Source organism: Gopherus flavomarginatus, chromosome 8 (genome assembly GCF_025201925.1).
Source record: "Gopherus flavomarginatus isolate rGopFla2 chromosome 8, rGopFla2.mat.asm, whole genome shotgun sequence".
Taxonomy (NCBI): domain Eukaryota; kingdom Metazoa; phylum Chordata; order Testudines; family Testudinidae; genus Gopherus; species Gopherus flavomarginatus.
Window position 1 is genome coordinate 85,329,736 of NC_066624.1, and position 23,300 is coordinate 85,353,035.

At 39.9% G+C, this 23,300-nt stretch overlaps 1 long non-coding RNA gene across 1 annotated transcript in view; it reads right to left on the minus strand.

Annotated features, from left to right (window-relative positions):
- LOC127057314 (uncharacterized) overlaps positions 1–15,943 on the minus strand; it is a 46,282-nt gene extending 30,339 nt beyond the window's left edge. The window contains exon 1 of the long non-coding RNA XR_007776063.1: positions 15,728–15,943. This is a non-coding gene — a long non-coding RNA (uncharacterized LOC127057314). The remainder of the gene's footprint in view (positions 1–15,727) is intronic.
- Positions 15,944–23,300: the final 7,357 nt, after the last annotated feature.

Consider the following 23,300-nt stretch of genomic DNA (forward strand, 5'->3'; position numbering starts at 1 on the left):
TATTATTTACTTTAATGGACTTTGGCTGATCCCTTATGAAGCTTTGGATCTGAGAATAATAAGGCTGGAGAGTAACGGGCACAGACATGGGTGTGGGTTTGCCTGCAGATTAACCGTGGCAGATGGGCTTTATTGCGGTTTCCTGTGTGCCGAGTGTTGATTGAGAGGATATAATGAGAGAGGTGGTGTCTGCACAATGGCTGCAGCCACTTCATTGCACCTCGCGTCTAAACAACCCCATTTTTCTAAATCTTTGGGTTGTGAAATTTTAGGAAGTCAGAGCACAAGAACAAGTACAAAAACAACTGTAAATAACCATGAATGTTAATCTAACCCTAATTGGTCCCTTCTTTCATTATGGATACATTTTGCTCATTTTTAAAGTATATTAATTATATGGACAGTTATACATAAATTTGATTTTTATATCAGTTTAACAGAAATTTTACTGCATAGCAACTTTGTTATTAATATTAATGTCCCATTAATTTCCATCATTAACACTGGCTGCAAAAGCTTACCTTGCAATCATCTTGTTGTGCCTTAGGTTTTTGTCATCTAGGATAAATTTGTTTGAATTAAATTATCTATTGTCTAGAGAATATAAAAAACAAACAGCAGGAAAATTCCTTAATTTCCAGCATAAGTGCCAAAATAATCTGTATTTTATTTTACAGATCAAATGCAGGTATAGCTCTCAACTGCAATCATATGACAAAAAATTTTTTATTGTCTAAGTACTATCAAAAGATCTTTTACACATTTCCCATTTAAAAGATTTTACTTAATTCCTCCCTTTCACTGATGGATTAAATCACACCTATTGATTCTTTTCTTCCTTTGGGGCTTTACCCATCTGTCTTAAATCTTTCATCCCAGCACCCCTTGGGCTGAGAGAAGTGCTCTACAAATGAACTGCTGAAAACCTGGAGAAGATTCTAGGTCAAGTTTGTGTACAAGAGTTTAAATTTTTAGTGACAGTCTTCCCTTACTGCAGTCTGAAAGTTTCCACACAGTGCTGCACAAGCACCACCAATTATCCTCCTCCTTTGAAAACCATTATCAAGTTTTTCAAAACTTCTTTCATTTCACTGTTGTCATTCGATGAAAAGGAAACTAACCACCATGTCAAGACAACTCAGCTGCCTAGCAACCATGGGCCATGTTTTAATTCTGACTTGCTTCTGGTCTTGACTAATGGAAAGGGACTATGTTAAGCCAGTCAGAAGAGTTGTTTGTCACTTCTGAAATGCAAACAAAACTATATTGTTTTCAAAAATACCGGGTGTGATTGACATAAAGATTTACAGTAACATCATTCATTTTCCCTTGTGTTTAGTGGGATTGATGTCATATCTTTTCATGCTTTATTAAATGCTTTAGAAAAGCTCAGAAACATGACTTTTTTGTCCTAAAGAGTCTAAAGCATTTTTTTCTCCTTATTCGAGTGAACTAAACTCCAACAACTTGTGAAATTTACTGAACCTATTCAACATGTGTCTGCCACATCAATAAATAATTTAATAAGAAACCGTCAGCCACGATGGGGGAATGCATTTCAAAACAATAAAAAAAAGAACAGGAGAAACCAAAATCAACCAATCAGAAGAGAAAAAGATGTTAAGCTGCTAAATTGCAGGTATTAGAATTCATTTGATCAAACTTTCTCACAATTGTTTAATCTTTTACTTCTGATATTGAGAAAAAAATAGATTGTCCTGTGCACTGTTTTGATTGTAAAGATATGCAGATACAAATATAAAGCTCATGTCTATTGCAATATAATGTAATTGGAAACATTACAAGTAACATCAGTGTTAATTATCTTGACAAAGTGTAACTATGACTGATTGTAAACAAGCTGGTTAAACCTATTTGAAAGTCATTTTAAAAAAAGAAAATGAAAAAAGGCTTCTGTTGTTATATTCCGAGATTCTTTTTAAAAAAGCTTGGTCAAGTTTTCTATGCGGTTCATTACTGACCAAAAGTGGATGAGTTAATCTACAGATAATTTCCTCTTCTGGATATTTTATTGATATTTTTAATTATACATGCAGTAGATACAGGATCTACAGAATTTTTCCCAAAAAATGATGATGAAAAGGAAACCATGGCTAGTGAGCAACTCATTTTCTGTACTATTGCAGTAATATAAAATCAGTTTTTAAACTTCCATTACTCTGTGAGGTAATAAGAATAATTTAATGATGAGTGGGATGCTGGTCATAGGTTCTCGTAAGTATAAATATAAAAGCATCGTTGGCATGTCAAACCTGTTTTCCAATGTCAGAGTTTTCTCTTGCTGTTCTGGCCTTAATCAGCCACACTTATTTAAAAATAGCACCTCTTACTATTGTTATACACTTTCTAAATGGGGGGATTGACATTTAATGCAAAATATAAGATAGCACATGCCTTAATTTTAATTGTCAACTGAGGATAGGATAAATGGTATGCCATATAACTTGGAGGGACTAGGTTGCAATCCTGAGTGGGGCAAGTCAACGGTGGGCATGAGCAGGAAAAAAGCCCGCCGTCTAACCTGCCTTGAACTTCTGCTGCTCCTTGGCCCTGATAACATGAGGCAAGGTGACCACATATCAAACCAATAAATCTATATTATCATACTATGATAAAACAATGACAACGCTGTTGTGCTGAGAACCCAGTGGGAGTTGGGTCATTACAACCCAGCTGCAAAATCCAGAACCTGATTGACCAGCTCAGTGGCAGAGCTGCCTCCTAAAAGCTAGTATTATAATGGAAAACTTCCCCTTCTTCCTTTATGTGGCTGTGACAGCCAGACCACATACCGCCAAAATGCCACTTGGACCCTGGTCCCAGTAGTGACACATCATTGACCTCACTGCTTCACCTGCTGCCGTGGTCACATGTGCAGCATTCTCCATGCCCTTTCTGGGGGGATATGCTGCAAAAGGTGAGAAAGCTGAGCATGAGAACTGAGCCCAGAGAATCTAGAGCCAACTAGGTCTGTTAGACAGCTCTGCTCTTCAGCTCAGAGGAAAGGCAGCAGCTGTGCTTCAGGTTCCATGGAGCCTGGATGCTGAGTTGACCCTGCCACAATAACCCTCACTACCTCCAGGTTGGACAGCATATCCAGGGGCAGCTCCAGGCACCAGCACACCAAACGCGTGCCTGGGGCAGCAAGCCACAGGGGGCGCTCTGCTGGTCACCGCAAGGGCGGCAGGCAGGTTGCCTTCGGCGGCATGCCTGCGGAGGGTCCGCTGGTCCCGCGGCTTCGGCGGACCTCCCGCAGGCTGTCGCCGAATCCGCAGGACCGGGGACCTCCCGCAGGCAAGCCACCAAAGACAGCCTGCCTGCCATGCTTGGGGTGGCAAAATACCTAGAGCCGCCCTGGCATATCCACAATCAAACACACTCAAAATGGTTAAACTAGAGGAAGAAAGAAGTTGAGCTTGAGACTTCAGCTCATCCAAGAAGAGATGAATACCATCACCAGAACAACCAGGACAATCACAAGGTGCAGGCTTGCTTGACCCCACCATGTAACTACTCCTTGCCAAGCAACAGAGGGCACTTGCTGCCACAACCAAACTTGATGGCATTGTCTTCAGGATCTTCATAGGGATTTGGAACAGCACCTGACTCCCAGCACTCAAATATTTCCCTGGCAGCCATTACTTTGAGTGGCCAGAGACCTCACAGCCTTCCTCCAGATGAAGGTTTGTGGCCTACTCAACTAATCCTCAGGAGGCACCCTACATGGCAAAGTAAAAAATCAGCCTCTATGCCAAAAATCAGAGGCTGAAGCCCTCCAGCCAGGGGGGTTCTGCAGTGAGTGCAGCCTCAGACACTACCGTTGATGGTAACAGCCACAGAAACTCTAGAAGCGGCCAGTACGTCCCTCAGCCCGCGCCACTTCCAGCAGCTCCCATTGGCCTGGAGCAGCGAACCACGGCCAGTGGGAGCCACGATCCCCCGGACCTGCAGATGCTGCAGGTAAACAAACGGATTCGGCCTGCCATGGGCTTTCCCTAAACAAATGACATCCCAAGTTTGGGAAACATTCCTCTAGAGGAATTACTGTCATTTACCATGTAGCCACCTTGATTAGATCATAGATAACTTGCTTGAGTGTTCGGGACCCTAAAGCACTTAAATGGAAAATCAGGGAATATACTGATTTCTTCACCATGCTAAACAGGGCCCCCTAGTCTAGGCTTTTCAAGTGAGACCTGCACACTTGGGCTTCCCTTTTTTTTTTGTCTTGTCTCGGTAGAGTGGCAAGTGAAGGCCACTAATGTTTGTATTTTTCTTACTTAGATTCCTAGACTGATGTAAAAAAATGTGAATTGTGAGATCAATCTCCACACACAGCACCCATGCATTATCCAACTGGAGTCAAACACATTTACCAAGAGCTCTCTTGCCAGACGCTCTCTGTGTTACTTGTTTCTGCAGCAGTGGAAGGAACCCAATGGGAATTTCCCTTAAACCGTTCAAATATAACATTCTCAGCCAGATTCTGTTCAAAACAGAAAAGAGAAACTGAGAAGCCAAAAACATAGGCTGCCAGCAAGTATGCTCCAACCATCCCAGCAGCCAAACCATGCTGATCTGACCAGCACAGCAGGAAGCAGCCCCCCAGTACTTTCTTAGCTAGTGCCATTCACTCTGAGCCAGCTTCCTACGAATCTGACCATCTCGCAGAGCTGATTTTCTCCAGCCACCAACATCCACAGTTGTTGCTCTTTTCATTCTGCCAGCTTATAGACTCATAGGACTTTAAGACCAGAAAGGATCATCATGATCATCTAGTCTGACCACATGCACATTGCAGGCCTTACCCACGCATCCACCCACTCCTGTAATAGGCCCACAACCTCTGGCAAACGTATCCAAAAGTTAGTCACTGTGGAATTCTCTGGGCAAACACCCCAAGAGACAGTCAGACTACATCTATGGTTTTTCCTTCACTTATTTTTCTTCCCCATGTTACATCTCCTCGCTCCAAGCCAAGACAGCAGAATGTTTTCACAGAAGGGCCTCTGTAGATCTGGGGAAAAGAGATGGAGAGTAGCCCATGCAGATTCTATTCCTCCCTTCCCATTCCCCTCGCCTCAATTATTCCATTGGTTTGAGTCTTCTCTGCTGCTTTGTTGGCCCCTTTGTTTCCCTCTCTGCACTCCAAAGCAGAGGGCACCACTTAGGCCCTTGTTCTCTTGTATTCACTACAAATTAACTCAGTCTTCAGCAGAGAACTTTCAAACTTTTCTCATTCAAATACTGTATATTGTAAACAAGGGTTTAAAATATATCCCACTTCCAAGTTAGATAAGACAATGTTCCAAGCCACTTTCCAGTGTTCATTCTTGAACCAGTTTTTATTCATTCTTACAAAAATATGAACAGTGAGAGAGAATATTAGATATATCACTTCATCCTAGATTGTGAGCTCTCTGGGGTAGGAACTACTTTTTTTTTGTCTTCTGCTTACACAGCATTTAGCATAAAGGGTCCCAATCCCAGTTTTATGACCTCTATTACTACAGAGATAACAGATCAAATATTTCTTGTGTGTGTAAAATAGACAGAAAGAGAGCAACTCAAAGGCAGGAAGAAAGCCAAGCAGTGACCCTGGAAAAGCCTAGAGGAACGTTCTGGGGGTGGTGGATCTATCAGAAAAAAATGTATCCTTTGTTTTTTGGTTCCTCCTGTGTTTGGAGAAGCAGAACTTTTTACACTTTCTCTAAATAAACACAATTGTATAAAAGAAAACACCAGACTCCATCATTAATTTTTGTTCCCAACTGCAACATCCCCAGTGCCCCACACTAGCTAGCTGCTCAGGTCAAAAAGGGGCACCATTATTATTAATCCAAGTGAGTTTCTAGTTCTTTGCTATGCCAACCCTGCTCCTCTCTCCACAAGTCCCCTGACTCCCCCTTTCCCACCACATCAAGTTCAAATTTCTTCTCTTTACCTTCCACGCCCTTCACAACTCCGCTCCTTCCTGATTATCCACTCCTGTGCTTGTCCTACACTCCATTGCTTCAACAATTGTACTAGCCTTGACTGCCCTCTCGTCTACTTTCCTCAGAGCTATCTTTGACTTCTTTGACACTTCACACCATTTATAAAACTTCCTGCATGACATTATCCAAAAGGCCAGTCCATGCTCTCTTTCAAATCCCTCCTCAATATCTACTTCTCTGGGGACACTGACTGGAAAATGGCCAACTAATAATGGATATATTGGGAGGAGTTGGATATAGGTAACGTATATTTATAAACATTGTTATTCATTTTCTTTATTGATATATAATATACAAAAATGTACAGAATACATATAAAACGTTACCTATTTTGACTTATTTCTCTTCCCTATCATTTAAACATTGCTTGTTGTCTCAGGCCATGTCTACACTACAAAATTAAGTTGATTTAACTTATGTCAATATATAGCTGCTTCAATAATTACATCACTTATTCACATCTACACTTTGCTCCTTGTGTCAGTGCTGTGTGTCCTCACCAAGAGTGCTTATAGTGATTGAATTGTCAGTACAGGGCATAATGGGAAGGCTCCTGAAAGCCTGTAGCAGTCGACATAAGCAATGCAGTGTCTACACTGACATGGCATCAACCTACCAAATCAACTGTGACTCTATGCTGCTTGTTGAGGGTGAGTAATTAAGTTTGCATATCAGGGCAGTTACATCAGTGGGAGCGAAATTTAAGTGTAGACACTTCCATAATTAGGTCTACATAAGCTGCCTTGCATCAGTCTAACTCCTAGTGTAGACCAGATCGCAGACAGTAAGCTTTTTGGGTCAAAGACTATATCTTCCTCTGGGTATGAACACTCACTAGTCTATTATTGGCATTGCACTGAAAATTGATGCACCACAGGTTTGTCTAGTTTGACATCCTGTCTCTGACATTGGCCAGTATAGATATATAGAAGGAATGTTTTCCACTTCCCTAATAGACAATTCTGCTAGGTCAAAATGTTCAAGCCTGGCTGCTGAAAGTTAAGCACCTAAATCTATTCAGGTAACTAAGTAAGTGATTTGATTTTCACATGCGTACCTATACATCCCATGACCCTGAAAAGCAGTTAACTTATTTAGGTGCCTAAATTAAAGCACTCAGGATTGAACATTTTAGCCTTAGTTGTTGGTTTATGTCTGAAGCATCTGCATTAAGACTCTTTATAAATTACTATCCATACCAATATGACTCTGGATTACATACTACAGAGGAAGCTGGTAGTGACCCATCAAGTTAAGATTCCTTTACAGTCACTATCGATATTATCATAACTTTCCAAAGTCTCCATTCAATATACATATCATCCTGGTTTTTAATCCTACTGGAGTCTTCGCCTCAATAATATCTAATATCAAGATATCTTGAATTCTACAAGTTATTTGTGTAACGGATAAGAAGTATTTCCTTTTATCAGTTTTAAATTAGTTTACCTTTTAATTTCACTGGATGTTTCCTTGTGGTTGTTATGAGAAGGGGTAAATAAGAGCATACACATAGTCACACACACACACACACACACACCTCTACCTTGATATAACGCTGTCCTCGGGAGCCAAAAAATCTTACCGTGTTATAGGTGAAAACGCATCATATCAAACTTGCTTTGATCCACCAGAGCGTGCAGCCTTGCCCCCCCTGAGCACTGCTTTACCGTGTTATATCTGAATTCATGTTATATCAGGTTGCGTTACATCGAGGTAGAGGTGTATTTATAATACATTTTATATACAGACATACAAAGTAAAGCAAGGCAGAAGTAGTAAGGATGTATGCTCTCTGGTTCCACCTCCAGAAATATAATGGAGATCTGGGCCAAATCCTGCATCTACAAGATCTCCTACTGTATGGTTTACGCTGAGGCACGAAGCCATTAGCAACTACAAGGAAATGAGAGAAGGTAAAGCAGCTGACGAATCTTTCCATTGAGTGGAAGCCAGAGCTGGCCTCGAAACAAACAAACTCTCCCTCTCTTCTCATTTTGGGTTTCTGTCCACATAAGCAAGCTCTGGAGGACCAGGAGCACACCCTGGTTGACTAGAAGTTCTGACTCCTCAGCAGGAGACACATCCCTACATCTGCTATTCAGTCAGAGGTTTATGTCCTATCAACTGACAATGCAGGCAGTCCAGGTGCCCAGGAGTCAGAAGCAGTCAGTGCAGGTACTTCTGACAGTAGTGGACTCTTCCTCTGGTCCCACCGGTAGTCATACTGCAGCAAGATGCTCTTCCCATCTCCCTCCTGCATTCCATGGGGATATTAGTAAGCTCCCAAAGAAGGGAGATATTTGAGTTACAGATTTTGGGCATGCAAAGCAAGGGAAGCACATGACTCATGTTGATTTCTGCTATGATGCAGTGACAAATAACCTGTTTTCTATTAGGATCCCATAGAGCATCCTCACCATTACTGATCCTTATAACAGATACACGCTCCAGACCTGATCCTAGATTCATTTAGACCAGCTGTACACTAATGTAGTTGCATTGCCTTACAAAAATAAATATACATTAATGCAAAATGTTTCTAGTCTGGCTAGGTCTAGATATTAGATCAATGGGTTGCACCTGTCTATCACTGGTCTAAACAAGTAGAGAATCATGTCCTGTATCCCCAAGGGGAATAAAATTAAAAACATGGAAATCCCCACATTAACTAAACTACATGTACAAGTGTGGTGTAGAACAGTCTCATCAGAGCCAAATGTACATGCAAAGCATTCAGTAAAATCCACCTCACCATAGGAAAGGCATGCAATATACCAGCCCTCCTATTACAAAACTACATAATAACGTAATGGTGGAGGAAAGCAAAAGGATTCATCTAAATAATCTTGGTATCCTCCACAGGACCCCAAGAGGCCATGTAGTCCACTGCCCCCAAATAATACACCTACCTGGTGGTTTCTTCTTATGGGAAAGGACAGGTGGCTTCACAACCACTGTCAGCATCTGGTAAACTGAACACATTCCAACATGGTGTTTCTGAGGGGATTCCAGGTAGTGCCTCACCTTCTCCTGATCTTCAAGGGTGGAAAGAATACATGATGACTCTTTCACAGTGGTATAGTGGTGGAAAAAATAAGTTGATAAACTAACCTAACCTGAACTCTATATTCCCCAAATGGCAGATGAGTAAACTCCTAAACTAAACTACATATTCCCTAAATAAGAAGTGGGTAAACTCCATTTACCCACATTTACCCTCAGCTACACTATTTCTTTTCCAACCCATAATGTTGCAGGTTTGCAGTACCATCAGTTACCTTCTGACTAGTTCAAATATAACACACAGATTGTAGCTGCTCCATCTAAGAAAATGAATCTAAATGGTTTCTGCTAACCCCTTCACCATATCACATGGGGTAGTTTCAACCAATCATACCATCTGAATGAATTCCAGGAGACCATATCAAGACAACTCAAAATTCATAAGAGCAATACAAATATCTGTTATGGTAATTTTGCAGCTGTCACAGTAACCAAATGAAAATGCATTTCAAATGTTTGAAATTTCATACAATTACTCTAGGTTCATGACATTTCATGAACTCAAATTAAACTTCAATTGAAAACATAGTTACTCACAAATATTCACCCAGGGCTAGTCAGGAACCAGCAATTGGGGAAGGTGAGGAGCTGCATCAGCAGGGGTCAATGTAATGGCCAGGTAGGGTGGGTAATGCTGCTCCCCTTCCTCTGCTAAAAGCAGAAGGGAGCTTCCCCTTCTATTACTAGCTAAGCACCTCTTCCCAGCAGTTCTCTATCCTTCTTAGCTGGTGCAGTAAGAGCTCCCTCTCCTGTTTCAATCTACTTTAATCACTGGACATCAGCATAAAAGAAAAAATCAGAGGAATAAATGGATCGGGCCAGGCTGTCACAAACTGGGCCCACCTCCAACATCAGAAACGCTCTATCCTCTAAGCACAATCCTGCAGGGCTCCACAATAACTCTTAGGATCTGGTCAGGCCCCAAGCTGTTAAACACTAAGAATGAAATCCTGGCCCCATAGACATCAGTGGAAGTTTTGCCACTGATCTCGATGGGGCCAGGATTTCACTTCTAGGGATAAGTTTACCTCATAAGGGTTAATATAACCTCAGGCTGTGCCATTATAATTTTAGTGCATGTTCCCATTTCAGTTATTGCCCAAGTTTAATTTTTTAAAAAGGTGTTTAAACAACTATTTTAATTCACATAGGGGTGCAACAAGCAACAAAACTTTAGCAGGGCTGGCTAACTTCTCATTTCCCCCAGAAGTGACTTGCATCTCAGTGGTGAGTAAAATGTTCCCTCCTTACCTATTGTATATCGGTAAATTATATTTCTAGAATACTTTGGGATGCTTCACAATAAAAGGCACTGGATAAATGTTAGTTATTATTAATAATAAAGAAAAGCAATAGGGTTTTTTTATGCCTACAAGACAAATTCACACTTGGCTTAAATTTGGTACGGAGATTCTCGGCTTGAATTGGAATTGTTTTATTTTAAAAGTACTTTTGTTTGATTGAAATATTTTCTAGCTCACCTCTCTTTACACTTTCATTGTTAAGAGATGTAAGCAGGGAGAGTTGACTTTTTTCCTGGCACACATTAACAAGCATTCTGTTTCAAAGCAAAGAAGCAGGTTTTTCAGGGGCACAACCCAAGGTTCCTACTCCCGGCCAGATTGTGACTGGCAGCTCAGCAAAATGTGCGGGGTGAGGGAGACACATAACATCTACACCCTTTGTGTGACTCATGTAAGGACCAGTCATAGGCACGGTTGCTGCCTTTGGAGGAGCTCAAGGATTGCTTCCTCAGTGCCGTCACAAGCCCCAGCTAGACTAGGAAAAAGAAAAGAGGTGTTTGTTTGAAACATGTTAGCCAGGGCTTAGAGAGGGTTTAACACATTTTAAACATGTTAGGAGCCTACAGTTGACCACCTAATACTTTAAAAGAATGAAACCAAAGGTACCTTTTTTCCTAGTCGAGATAAGGCCACCTCCACATCAGTGATTTCTAGTCTCCCTTCAGTCTTTCACTCTCCATCAAGTCTTGCATCACTAACTCTCTGTCCCATCCCTCTTCTTAGACAACTAAGTGCCATCTCAAAGTTAATCTTTCCCAAACTAAATATATCAACTTTCCTCCCAATCCCTCTCCTCCATAACTCTCCCCCATCCCTATTGACAACTCCACTATCCTTCTTGCCTCCCAGGCCTGTTATCTCAGTTTAACTTTTGGTTTTTCTCTCTCTTGCACCCCATGTCCAGTCTCCCCCAATGTTTCTTTCTCTTTAATATCACCATCTCTTCTTCTCTCACTGTCTGACCCACCATAGCCCTTGTCCACACTGGTCACCTCTAATTTTATTACTTTAATCCCTCCACCGGCTCCTTATCATCAATCAAACCCAAGATCCACATCCTCACCCAGATCCTACATAATTTTTCCTCTAACTAAAGTACCTCCTGCTTTCATTTCCCCCATGTACTCCCTACACTCTTCCCAATCCTTTCACCTTACTCCTTCCACCCTGTCCTCCATTCCCAGCTACATACCTTCTACCACGCCCACACTGCCTCCTATACCTAGAACAGCTTCCCCATCATCTCTCTTCTCTGTCAGTACCATGGCTCTGATAAACAACTCCTGACTTCTCATGATTAGTAACCCTCAGACCGTCCCTACTCCAGAGAGTTGTCATATGCTTCATGTTGCATTTGTTTGTCTTCATTCAATTGTAATTTTTTTCCAACAGGAAGTGTATCTTAGCTCTGTTCCATAAAGTGCTATGTAAATTTAGGGCACTATATACGTGGAAAATAAATAAAGATTTCTGAGGTTATTTGTCAGAACTAAATACTTTTTTGTCATGACATCTTTCTCTGCCAGATGTTTTGGCATGTATAACACGTATATAGGGGACTATTCTCCCTTCAGTGCAGGAACATGCAACTTCCATTAGCAATAATGGAAATTATGAGTGTGCATTGAGGAGAGATGTTAGTCCATAATAGCCATTGTGCTTTCGATGGCAGTTTTTCTTTACCAGGACCCAAGAGCATTCTAAAAATCTTTCCATCTATATTGTTCAGAAAGCAAAAGTTAAGCTCCTAAATAAAAACATACTTTTAATTAGGTGCAATTGCAGGTGCTATTTCTCTCTAATTTGATATATCCATTTTTTAAACAAAACACAACCAAAATAATTTCCAAAATAAATTAATTAGCAATAAAAAATTACCTGGAAAAAATAGAGTTACTAGACTGGTGAATTTTTTTTTAAATCAAGCTATTTTAATAAACCACATCTTGCTACTATAAATATCCTTGTATGGTTATATGGTGCCTTGCGAAATACTAAACTTCATTTCACCATCAATTTCATGATTCATCTGAAGAAGTTCATTATCTGTTAAATTGAAGGCAAGCCTCCCACCGAGGAATGCTATCTAAAGATGGATGTATTTGTGTGTAGAAGGATAGCCTTTCTTAGCTGTTTATCAAAAGGGGCATTCATAGACTAGTTACTATACTTCACTACTTTGTAAATATAGAGTACAAGTACTACATACTGTTGCATGGCAGTGGTTCCTTTTTGTCTTCATGTTGTGGCAGATTAATATAAATTTAGTCAAAACATTCAAAGTTATGCTGTTAGCAATGTTGCCATCTGTTTTTAATGAATATCTGGGGTCCATTTTTCAGTTAAGCTTTTCTTATTGTTGCTTTTTCCAAGCTATCTGCATAATTGCTTAAAGATTTTACTGCAAAATTAATATCCTCACTGTGAATGAGGGAGAAGGGCAAAAACCAAGATGACAAAGGCTGAAATGAGGTGAAAGGCAAATTCAATTTTTCCTTGCACCATAGAAACCTCGTCAGAACTAGCTTTATCTAGTAATCCACATTTAAACGTTAACCTGTAGGGGGGCTCTTTGTGTTAGTTAATGTAAGCATAAAAAGAGTCTGCACCACTAATCAGATTAATCATATTTTGTGAGACTCAAAAGCTTCATTAAAAGGATCTAGTTTCCAAGCTACACATTTCAGAAGAGAGGGAAAAAAGTTTACTATGAAAAGGAAAGAGTAACAGTGAAATTCACAAAGACACAGAATAGGTACCTTTTGGAGCCAAGGCAAACAAAATAATACCACTAAACTTTATGAAATACATCCCAACTATGCCAAAAGAAATAGTCATGACATTTTACTATTACATTATCCTTTCCCTTCATTTACAAGGATTTATATGGTGTGCATAGCACAAGAGAGGCTTTTCATTACATTTTAAGCTGTACAGACAGGTCTTGATTGTACTCTACCCCTCTGGGGGTATGCAAGTCTAGGAGAGAGCATGCAAGGAACCTTCCCACTTTCACACCTTTGTGAAAACACTGGGTACTACTGTAGTCCTTGCATACCTAGAGCACAGCAATGCGCGATGAGGATGGAGTGGGGCCATATGCAGAGATTAGCGGAGTTGATATAGTATAGTGGAAATGCACATGCATTGTCTTCAAGGATGGCACAGTGATCATGGTTTTCTGCATTCTACATGTTCTTGTGCTTCCATTGGACCAGCGTCTTCATACTAGCCGCTACCTTCAGCTGTATGCCCCCATTGAGCCTCACAATAGTGAAATACACAAAATTAAGCTGATCCAGTCCAAATTCTACTCTCATTTACACAGGTGTAAATCTGGAATAACTACACAGACTTTAGTGGAATTACTCCCAATTCACACAGGCACACGTGGCAGCAAAATTTGGCCCTTCCTCACAATTAATAAGCAGGAGACTCTATGAATTAACTCTGGTAGTACATGCACACATATCTGTGCATATACAGATGGATCACCTGATGATTATCTGTTCTGTTCATTCTCTCTGAGGAACCTGGCATTGGTTACTGTCAGAAGACAGGATTCTGGGCGAGATGGACCCCAGTATGGTTGTTCTTATATTCTTATGTACAGGCAATACTGCATACACACAGTTAGAGGCCATTTGTAAATTTGACCCTGAATGACAAAGTTAAACAATATGTAACTGTATCAACAAATGAGAACTATGAATTAGAAAGACAACTTCTGTTGGTAGAAGGGACACACTTTTAAGCTTCACTGAGCTCTTTCTCAGGTCTGGGGGAGTAACCAGAATGTCCAAGCTATATACAAGGTGGGAGCGATTCTTAAGCATAAGGGGTTCATGCATATTGAAGGAGACCCCTTAAAATGAAGTGAGCACTTAACACCTCTGCAATTGTAGGACAAAGGAGAGTTGTAGGCAGCAGGATGTGTCAAATTGTTGTAATCAGCCATAAAACCAGTATTTCTGTTAAAGCAGCAAAGAGTCCTGTGGCACCTTATAGACTAACAGACGTATGGAAGCATGAGCTTTCGTTGGTGAATACCCACTTCGTTGGATGCATGTGCCGAAGTGGGTATTCACTCATGAAAGCTCACACTCCAATATGTCTGTTAGTCTATAAGGTGCCACAGGACTATTTGCTGCTTTTACAGATCCAGGCTAACACGGCTACCCCTCTGATACTATCTCTGTTAAGTCCATGGTTGTTAGTGTCCAAAAGAGTTATACATTTAGGTTAACTTATTTTTAAAACTGAAAAATAAAACAAATTGAATTTAAGAACAATGAGTGTTCATATTATTTGTTAACTCATACAAAATGCTACATTCATGTAACTTCTCATAAACTTCATACTAATGGTATGTAAAACTTTCAATTCAAACCCTGGAATATTGCAATAGCTGGGGATTTTGTTACAAATTCATATCTCAGCATAGGTTCAATAAGGTTGATGAAACTTTTTGGTGAACTCGTAACAGGTTTGGGGGAAACCTAGGCTGATTTTGTTTCACACCGAGATCATGAGACTCTCTATGGTTTCAGGATGAAACCACATACATTTGAACATTTCAATTCTGTTTTGCTTTCAGCTTTTGGCTCCATCAATGTCAAACAAAATTTGGGTCTGCGAATCCTATGCAAACTAAATCCACATGAAAATTTCACATCCACTCATGAACTATGGTAAAACCACTGAATTTCACGTAACTTTGCTCATTCCTGCATATTCTGTTTTCCTTCTCCAGACCAATTTGTTTAAAAACATTAATAATGTATGTGAGTGCAAAGTCTCTGAAACATAATACAGACTTTTCTGCACAGGCTTGGGCTAATCTCCATGGGAATTTACAAGTATTATTCCCATGAATGTTATAGTACCATACAGGGAATGATCAAAATAATTGAATGCAAAACCATAAACTTCAAAACAAAGCCCCGTAGATGCTCAAATGATCCAGGAACTTGACAAAGTCCAAACAAGTGTCCATTTCCCAAGGAGAAAACACTGCTTCTCCTGTAGTTTACAAACCCTACAGATCTTCATTTCTAGGGTTTAATTCTGCATTGCCTTGTATAATAACTTACACCAGTGCAAGCGGGGTGTGAAACACTACCATTTTTATTTGGTAGTGTTTCATACCAGTTTTACACACTTATAAATGACTCCATAAATTACCAAGAAGTGAAGAGTCAGCTCCCCGCCCCTGTCCTCTGAGATCTCAAACACTGCTCAGTGCAAGTATTTCTGCATGTCAAGGAGAGGAACATTTACATTTACTGGGCTTCTTTTCCTGGGCATGACAACTAATCACAATCTCTTTATGATCCTCACCCTCTCTCTTCTCTTCTACCATCCAATTCTCCCATCTGCACAGGGGGGTCAAATTGCAGCAGCAGAGGTACAGTGGGGGTGCCATGCAAGCTGCATCCCTTCACTCCCTGCACCAAGCCCTAGCATGAATCTGGCCCATAATATCTGTTCACGCCATGGGGAACTGTAGGCTCCTTTCAGCAGTGAGGCAGAACGCCTCGATACAGTTCTGACCTACCAAGTAGTTACACTACATGTCAGTGTCTGATGGCCAAAAACTGATACAGAATGAACAGTCCTTGTAAAAGATTCACAGGGAAGAGAGTACAAAAGATCAGAACAGGTCCCTAAAACTGTCTGGATTTGATATGGGCTGACCTCCAGTTGTTTGGATTTCAGTTTGATTTGCAAACAGTAGAAGAAAATTCACCAGAGAAACAGTTGGTTTGCTCTATTTCAGAATATTATTTCAGCTGGAGACAAACTATGAGCAGTTTTGCAGCTGTGAATGTGTACATCTTACATTTTTAGTGAGAAAGTGACATTTAATTCTTAAAACATAAGATTGATACAGTATATTGTCTTAGTCAGAGCGCCTGATTAATGAGAGAAAAGAATACTTTCCATTGCCCAAATTCCTGCTGAACCAAAACAACTGATCTCTACATGAAAAAGTATTTTTCTAGTATTTGGTACCAAACCATTCCTTGAAGATGACTTCTTGGAATGTTACCCTTTGTGGCCCCATCTACAATCTGCACCACTGTTATTGCACAAAGGAAGAAAAGACAGAAGCAAAAGGGAGAGAGTAATAAGCAAAAACCTAAATGCTTCTTAACATTTTTTTATACTCCAGCACTCTCTTCCATGAAACCCTATTTCTAAACTATCTTAAATTAAGCAAATGAACAGGCACAGCAATGTTTCTGTAAGCAGCGACAAAGAGATGGTTGGAACCTGGTACAGAAAAAATGGTGTGAATGTTTTTGCCAATTCATTTCCATGATTCTGCAAGCCAAAATTATGAATTTTTGTCAAATTTCCAGAGCAAGAAAATTACTCATAGTGAAGCATGGGAAATCTCAGCTGCTGGAGGAAAGGTACCCGAATGCCGTGTTGTCTAGAGGAAAGAAAACAGGGCTATCAGTCAGGGGATTCTGCCATGGATGTTCCTTAATAATCCTTTGTACTTTACAAAAGGTATTTAAAAATGGAGCAGGTTTAATTCTAATTTCACAGATAGGGAAGCTGCTGCTACCTTAAAGCTAGTCCTAATTCATTAGAGCGCAGTGCCTCTCAGGCTCAGCTTGACACTTGGGGCTAAAAGACTTACTGTTCCTAGTGTGTTTGGTTTTGGACATCTTAACCGTGTATGTTTTCAGATTTCACCTGGGAGAAATATTTCTGTCTTGCTTTACAGATAGAAGACTGAGGTGCAGAGAGCTTAAACAAGTTGTCAGAACCATTCTTAAACCGCAGATCTTGTGATGCTCAGTCCCACATCTAACCAACCAGGCTATAGGCTACTGCAATATAAATAGTAATAAAACCACCCACACCCAAATGCCTAGGCCAGTATTTTGAAAAGTGGCCACTAATTTCATGTGCCTCCATTTTTGGATGCCTAATTTGAGACATACTTAAGGTATTTCAAGTTGGGCACCCAAAATTAGTGGACACTTTTGAAAATTTGGCTGTAAATCTTTCTAAGCCTCAGCGGACAATGCGAGAATGGCTAGCCAGATGGCAAGTTGTGATTATTGCTATGGACTGACTAACTACATTGTGTCCCCAACTAGTCCATGCTAATACAGTAGCTACTGTGGTCAATTTTCCTGTGTAGACAAGACCACAAACTATGTTATTGAAGTAGTAGGTGTGTCTCCATATTAGCACTCCAGCAGCAGTTGGCACTGTGGTACAGATTAGGGCTCTTCTCTCAGGTTGTTTTGATGAAGCAGGAAAATAAATATATATGAATTCTCTGTGTGACACAGGCAGACCAGGTGCCAGCTCACAGCCAAGGCCCCCATAGCTCAACTAAACACTGACAAATGCATAACCAGAATCAATCTGACTTATCTTTTTGTTAATATTGTTAAAACAGGTATTAGAATGATAAGAATGTGTTTAAACTTTATTGGATGTTGTGAGTTGCTGCATGCATTAGTCTCACTTAAAACATCTGTATCCTATGTTGCAAGGTAATATTTGAGCAGTTGAACCATTAGCCTCTGATGTGTAGATCACCACACAGGACAGCCACATTAATTAGCATAAAGGGTTCATCTTTCAACAGAAAATGTTACACTCTTCCCAAAAGGAAAGGTCCATTTATACCTGACAGACTATTGTGCAACACTGCAACTGGAATTTCCCTAAAACCGTCAACAGGAGGACAAAAGACAAGTGGACTCCTCCCATCAGCTGAGTTTGCAGCTCAGAGCACATCGCAGGAGGGGAATAAAACTCTTAACAAGAAGGAACTGATTATCTCTATGCAGCTTGGACTATGGGTGGCAAGGTTATTCTAGGCATAAGCAAGAGATCCCCAAGTACTTAGCCTGAGTTAGCCATAAAGGACATACTCAGCTTGCTGATTATAGAATTTTCTATTAAGTTTTGAAAGTTATTTGTGTACATATGATAAACTGCTCTAACCTTGCAAATAACACTCTTGTTTCCTTTTCTTATTTAATAAATCTTTAGATAGCTTATTATAAGATTGGCTACAAGCATTGTCTTTGGCATGAGATCTGAGGAGTAATTGACCTGGGGTAACTGAGTTGTCCTTTGTGATTGGGAATAACCTCAATATTACTGTGATTTGTGGTGAATGGGCTCATCTATCACAAAGGTATGCTCAGCTGGCTGGTGATATAGATCTGAGTACCTAAGGGGACTCCAGGTTAAGGCTGTTATAGCAGCTGAGGAGTTTACACTTGATAATTGGTTGGTGAAATCTAAATTTAGAACTCACAACCAATTTGGGGCTTGTGCCCTCTTTCCAACAGTCTGCCCTGAGGTTGGTACTCATGCTCTTGAGTTACTGCAGGCAGCATTACACTGTAGAACACATGCATATGGCAGAGAGCAAGCAAATTTCTCTTTTGGGGGGGATTTTCCTTTTAAAAATTATTTTAGCCATATTTTTATCCAAGCTTATTAGTGGATTTAATGACTGTGGTGTACAGAAGCTGACATAGCAGATGAGACTTTACCCAGTCTTTTAAAAAGTGTGAAATGCTGAAATTGGATGAGCTTGCAGTATAATTAGCTCATTTGACGGGGTAGCTTTAACCAGTCTATGTGCTTAGAAACATTACTGATCCGGCAATTTTTTGTGATGCAGTGAAATTAAATTGGAACCCAAAATGCCTAGACAATGACCCCACAGAACCATTAAAATCCCCTTAAAAGAATAGGATAGTCAGTGTACAATCTAACTCAGAGCCTTGGAGGAGATTCACAATATCCTGGTCTCCCCAGAGCACCAGGGACGGAGGATGCTTTCTAATGCACCAGCATAACCAGGGCATGTTGCAGGGGCAGACTCAAGGCTCTGTCCCCTCCAGTTCCTCCAATCCTGTCTGTGTGGAGGGTGGACACAACAGCTCTGGAGAGCCAGCTGCGCTATGTGTGCAGGGAATGGTATGGCACACTAGCACACAGGGCTGGCTCTAGGCGCTAGTGTTTCAAACATGTGCTTGGGGCTGCCCTTTTCAAGAGGCGTCATTCCAGCTCTTTAGGGGCAGCACTTTTCAAGGGGCAGCATTCCGGCACTCTGCACCCCCCTCTTTTTTTTTTTATTGCTTGGGGCAGCAAAAAACCTGGAGCTGGCCCTGCTAGCACAAGCAAGTAACACCCCTCCCCACCCACACACACTCTCTCTCACACACACACACTCCTCCCAGGCACTGCACTATCTTGTGCCAGTGCCCAGGATGAGCCATGCCAGGATGAACCATGATCTGGTCCAATAACAGTAAAGAATAACACTTGGAATTGTGTGAAATTAATGGTGTGTTTGCATAACAGAAATGTAACCTTTACTTTGTTGCTTCATACAGATTTAATTTGTTCCCTACCAGCCCTCTCTCCTTTGCTCACTCCACACCACCAGAGGGGGAAAAAAATCGCTGTTTTGGAGATATTGCGCCCCAGCCTTGGGTAGCACCTATTTTTGAATTACATTTTTCATACCTCTTATTAACCTGGATCAAGCTTTCTGTAAACTGAGTAATAACTGTGGGACCTTATTTACAAGGTTTTAACCTCCTCAGCTCCCACTAACTCTCCCTGGAGCTGAAGATGCTCAGCACCTTACGCCAGGCATTCATTGCCTTTCAGGATCCAGCCGCTCCTCCTGAAGGCCTCACTGTTAATTTGCTGTCAACTCCTTAGCCTTTAATCTTAGAGTTTATTTAAACCATGATACAATTATTAGAGCTGTGTAGAGGATGGAAATTCCGTTTCATGAAGGATTTTGAGATTTCGAAATCTGGCTTCATTCCAAATGTGAGTGAAAACTGAAAATTTCAGTGTTCCCCATGAAGGAAAATTCTCCCCCAGAATTAATTTTGGATTGTTCAAAATTTTTCATTGACAAAAATCAAAATGTTTTGTTTTTATTTTGCCTTTATTTGTATTATATAACATAATACAGAATAAAAACAATTTGAAATGAAAAGTCCTTTCAAAACAAAAAAACTGAAGTGTTTCTTTCCCAAAGTGCCAAAATGGGGTATTCTGACATTGTTGGAATTTTTCCCCCTTTTTTAAAAAAAAAAAATCCTACCAAAATCCCCCTGAGTTCTCGAATCATTTTCATTTGGACAGATCCACATATTCTGACAGACTATGGTTCGGTCACAGTTTCTCCAACCTGCTCTAACCGTTATTCTTTTATAAGCAGAAATTGCCTGAATGTCCTATAATAAAATTTTATGTAACATTTTGAAAATATCCTAAATGATTTAACTGATCCTTAACATAATTAAAGTAGCCTCAAAATCCATATATGGGGGAAATTGCCATTAAATAGATATTATTAGAACAAACAAATGCTAAACACATCAGTGGCCCCAGGAAGTTCTGTTGTTGGATTCATTTTTACATTATCAGTGGAACAAAACAATCTGATTTGTGACAAGTAAGATCCACTTTATGCAATGTTCATAAGATGGTATTTGTTGCTGCTAGTGATTCCCATAATAAGCTTTTCCTTGATTAAAGTTTCTGTTCATTTACAAGATGGATGAAAACAGAATTTCAAGATCTTCTGTATTCTTAGCTGAGATTCTCTTATTATCTCATGTTTTTCATATACTAATGTAGCTGTTGCACCATGAATTGAACTAGATTATGATTACTAGTTAAGACTTGAACATACTACCACTTTTACTCCTTTCTTCCAGTTACTTTATAAATAAATACTTTAAATTACAAAATTGCTCCTGAAGAAATGGGAATTATGTTGAAAGTACCTCATTGCTGCTATAACAGCCCTCAGATTTACTGAATCCTTCTCACTGTATTATAGTAGCTTCTGCTGTTTTACCTAGCCTACAGAAATATCAACCTCCAGCCTTGGTATTTTTTTTTGGTGGGGGGGGTTATGTTTAAAATTGTCTGGAAGGAAAAAATATGTTTCCGTAGTGAAACTTTTCATCCAAATCACACTGGAAATGTTAGGAAGAAATTAAACAATATCCCTTTCTCATTTCCAGTATGTTACAGGGTTAAAAAGAGCCACTCAGTTACAGTTGGATAACAGCTTTGGATTGCACAGAGGATGAGTCTTTTCTATTAAGTGCGGCAAACAGGAGAAGCAAAATGTTCTAACATTTGAATGACTGTGAGCTGAGAGAGAGAGAAATTTCCCCATCTGCAAATGTCAGACAGCTAGTGTTGCTTGTTATAATAATTGTTGTAAGGATGTTTCATGTACAATTTCTTAGTCTCGTTGTCAAAATCGTTACAGTGAGAATACAGATTCAGGATATTAGCCTGAGTCAAGCTATGAAGAATTGTTGTAAATTCTGCTGTTTGGATAATTTTACCATTCTCATTCTCCCCTCTTAATACCTTCAGTCATCTAGAATGAAAAGACATAGGTTCATGATCTTTCCCCATTTCTATCTGTGCTTGCTCATTGTACTCCGTGAAAGTATATTGTGACCTATAGTGGTCAGGCATTTAAAATCTTTAATCTTAAGAACTCAGGAGAAAGTGTTCGTTTTCCCTTGATAGACAAATTCATACACCAGTACCTATTTAAAAAATAGTATATACTAATTTTAGTCCAGAAACATTAAAACCAATGGACAAAGAATAACAATTAACAAAGAGAGAGACATAAGCATAATGTAGCAAAATATCACCATGATAGCATACAAACCACAGGTAACCCAGTAACAGCTTCTGCCTGTATCAACAGCAAGCCATAACCTTTTTATTATTTATTTATTTATTCTACACTCCCCAAGCCTTCGCTTGTAAACACATGCATAGAAGAGAAAAAAGAGAAAGAAAAATAAAACCACCCTTTAGCTCTTATCAACTCTAGCACAAAATAACATACTTGGGGCCAAATTCTGCTCACCTATCTAATTTAAATAGTCCCATTGAGGTCAAGGACATTATTACCTTGAATAAAATAAGTATGATTGGCCCAAAGACAGGTTAGAGAACAAAACTGTATTTGATGATAATTCCCAAATGACATAGACAAAATCAGATTCCTCTGTCTTATCACCTATTCAGAAGGGGATTCTAGAAAAGGTCTCCATACCATACTGAATTTTTTATGTTTATTTTTGTTCTTGGCAAATCTCTTTTACATAAACAAAAAGCCAGCAAAGTCAACTTACATGTGGTGAGTGCTGGAGGTATCAGAAAAAAAACACTGCAAGCATCAAATATTCTCAAGGCAAGATGTTTAATGTCATTTGAAGGAAAATCCTTGGTTTTGGAGAGCTTTCCCGAAAGCATCAATGAAAGGGATAGCTGCATGGTGATATTTAAACAGTTCAGGAGATAGAAACTGATTTCCTGTTGAAAGTTGGACACTGACTATTTCAGCCTTCACAAACTAGCATTGAAACAGGTTGGGTAGATATAAAATGATAGATTAGACAGCACTTTTCCTCATAGCTAAGATATAGAGAACATGACCCTGTCACCCAACCCACTCCTCACTGCCAAGGTAATGTGCAATTTGTGAATGACTTTACACCGAGTTTGTCAGAGGCAGCTGAAATCTGTGCATTTCTTGATATCCTGTCTCCATTCTTCCAGAGGACATTTTCTCCATATAAATGCCATCACATCCTTTCTGTATTCTGTCCCCTATTACCTATGCAGATATATTCAGAACATTATACAATGTTTAAATTAGACCTCCATGAGGCTCCTGGAAGTTTACAACTGCCTGAAGCAGGGAAAGAGATAAACACATATTTGTGTAATTGTAAAAAACCTCAACAGAAAGTAAGCAAAGAAATTAGACTTCGAGAGTTCATACGAAGAAGGCAGATCTTAAAATGAACAGAATCTCTGAGATAAAAATAACAACCAAGCACTCTAAGTCCAC